Source organism: Athene cunicularia (assembly GCF_003259725.1).
Source record: "Athene cunicularia isolate RWA chromosome Z unlocalized genomic scaffold, athCun1 chrZ_part1, whole genome shotgun sequence".
NCBI classification, from domain to species: domain Eukaryota; kingdom Metazoa; phylum Chordata; class Aves; order Strigiformes; family Strigidae; genus Athene; species Athene cunicularia.
Genome location: NW_020799142.1, coordinates 5,046,486 through 5,049,553, shown reverse-complemented (window position 1 = coordinate 5,049,553; position 3,068 = coordinate 5,046,486). Strand labels below are relative to the sequence as shown.

The window sequence follows — 3,068 nt, the reverse complement described above, 5'->3', positions numbered from 1 at the left end:
TTGAATAGCTTCCACAGAATCCTACCAATGCAGATTATCATACAGAAAACTGAAGACATATATAATCCTTTTTTACAATTAAAGTTTTTCCTATTATTTGATCTCTATTTTTTCATCCTTTGCTGTGTTACATGTAATGTTGAAGGACCTGATACTCAAAAACCCCCAGGCCTCTCCGAGGCTTAATGCAGACTCTTCACAGCAGACACATGTCAATTTTTGCCTATATGGCATCACCAGTATTTCAAGCATTGAACAATAGTCAGTAATTTTATAGTACACTAAGTTCCCTTCTCTTCCCAGTCTTCACCAATTACAAGAAAAACACATTTTCACACAACAGTGGGTCTCTGTTGGTGACAGACTGGTCTTCACATATTTATTTTACTGTATTTGTATACATAAGCAATCATGACTGTACAGTAGAAGGTCCTTTGTGGGTTTTTTTACATATGTAAGACTTGCCATAGCATATAAAAACTAAAAGCATAAGGTTTTAAAATATATTCCACCCACATGAACAGCTGCACGTTTGGTTAATATAAGTCATTTCTCACTACAGATTACTGAGAATCCTGGAATTCTGGGCTTTTATCACTTGGGTCACAAGTTCTTTCTCAGATCCGCCAAAAACCACAAGCTATAGTCATTGCTTATTACCTTCACTGTCATTAATGGATAACAATAAAATGCACTAGGGAGGCACATATTGATAATTTGCAAAAACAAGTCTTTGACAAGAGTTAAACTATTATGATATGGAATAAAGTATTTAGTAAGGATTCATTTTAGTTCCAGGCTCCAGGCATCAATTTATTTGAATGTAAGTTTCTTCTACAGTAAATATAATAACTTGACAAATTAAAACAGAGAGCTTTGCATACTTTTGAGAATGGAGCCAGACAAAACTAAAACAGAGACCGAGCTCCAGGGACCAAGCAGCTCCTTTCCAGTTCTTTCCCTACTGTGGTAGAGGCAGGAATCTCTGGAGATAAGTGAACAAAACAGTCAGAGGTAGCATTTATCTCCTGTAGCTAAATCTGCCAGTGACTGAAAAATCTAAGCACTCAAAAGGCAGATGATTGTATTTGTTCAAATAGCTAAAAGTCGGATTCTTGATTACTGTAAACCAGCACTGTTCTGCTGGAGTGGGTAGAGCTAAGTGACAGTTATTCAACAACAAGTTGCCTTCAGCCTCAAAATTAGGACTAAAATAGCAACTGATACCTTTCTAGTTGCAATGAAAGGCCTCCAAAAATCAGATGAAGGGTAGGCAGTCACTTTTTTTACCAATTCCTGACATACTGTGCATGGCTTGGTAGTGCACACTGATGTCAGAACAATTCCCAGGGAACCCAAAACCTCACACAGGTTGCTGTAACCCAGCAGAGTTCTGGCTTCAGACCACAGGCATTCCGACCCTGCCTTCCCTAACTCAGCTTCAGCTCTACTTGCAGCCCAGACAGCTGAAATGTGGCCTAATCTGTTATTCCTTGGATAAACAGGATGCCACTACATAGCCACAGGTTGTATCTGGCATAAAGGGGTGGGAGAGGCTCTGCAATGCAGTGCCAAACCTGCTTAGGTGCTCCACAGGGAAGCAGAAGGCAGCAATCAAAAGTTTCACAAGTGCAGGACCTAACAGGTCTGCATAATCTTTCTTGTAAATTACATCCAATTTCTTTTCCATGTGTGCCTTGACTTTCACATTAAATAATACATAAACATTAGTTAATCGTGTCTCCCAGAAACACAGCTATTTTAAATGTCTTCCTGTCTATGTAGCTTTAGCACAGAGTCTTTACAATTTTTTGGACTGGAGGTAATTAAACCCATCTGCTCTAGCTATGACCATACAGCAGTCATTCTGCAGGATCTGTGTCCCCAGGCAGGTATGGCAGTTCTGAGCCTTATCAGCATTAACACCTCTTTTTACTTATTTCCTGAATATATTGAACAATACCTAAGACTTAGTTCTTGCACCTTCAAACTACTGTGTATCAAGCAATCGTAGCAACGCCACTAGAAGGTGATTGATTTGTTTTGTACATCTTTTAATCTGAAATGTACATTAGTATCTATCTCCTATCTTGATGTCCACTACCAGAGACCACTGTCCCGTTCTCCCCTTACCTTCTGTGAACAGTCTGGCAGTTGGGAAGAAAACTTAATATATTAATTCTACGAATATATTCTAACACATTGAGCCATGAAAATAGACCTGTTTGTAGAGATGTTACTTTGAACTCTCATCCCAAGGCTGGCCTTCCTTGGAATGTATCCTTACAGCACTCCATCTTTGCTTTGTTCAACCTGAACACACATATTAACCACGTAATGGAAACGTTTTTCATGTGCATGTTGATAGTTTATGTCTGCCATGCGAGACGACTTCTGCCAAATGGGGCCGTTTAACTTGAGGGCATGCAACTTCCCCAGCAGACCCACCAGGGCAAGCCAGAGGAAGGCTATGCTCACGCTGGTTTTTGCACAACATCGGGTCGTTTCCCGGGCAGACAAAGCAGCCTGGGGTGCTGCTGAAGAGAAAGGAAACAAAAGCCGCTCGAGGCAGCCAGATGTAAGAATCGGCTAATCACCGCAGAAGTTCCTGTTAGTACAGCTGTCTGGAGACCAGTATAGGCATTTGGACTATCTCCTGCTTCAAAGAGACACCAGGTAAAAACGCTGACAGAAACCTGTGGAAAGCCGTTTTCTGTGGGTTACTGCCGGCCTGCAAGCTTTCTTCCCATGCGGCCGCGGCCACCACAACCTTCCCTCCTCAGACAGGGTATGTGTGTGTGTGTGTGTGTGTGTGTGTGAAACCGCATCTCCTGTCCCTCCGTATGAAACATTAAGGACACCTTTTGTCCGAGCCAGCGGGAGGCAGCGTCTCTCGCGACAACGTCCTGGCTGAATAATTTAAGGCGCGTAACGGATCGGCCACGCGGGGAGCGCGGGCTCCCGCTGCCGCGTTTGTCACTTCGCGGCCGTAACCGGGGCCGAGCTCCCGGCCGCAGCAGCCACCCACCGCGGGCTGACGGGCAGAACCCGTTTCCAGCACCTCCCCG

At 43.3% G+C, this 3,068-nt stretch overlaps 1 protein-coding gene across 1 annotated transcript in view; it reads left to right on the top strand.

The window, feature by feature from the left end:
• The first annotated feature begins 2,689 nt into the window (after positions 1-2,689).
• The window catches only part of GRAMD2B (GRAM domain containing 2B), a 37,490-nt gene continuing 37,111 nt past the window's right edge, over positions 2,690-3,068 (top strand). The window contains exon 1 of the mRNA XM_026865942.1: positions 2,690-2,715. The gene's annotated coding sequence lies outside the window, so the exon portion shown is untranslated. The remainder of the gene's footprint in view (positions 2,716-3,068) is intronic.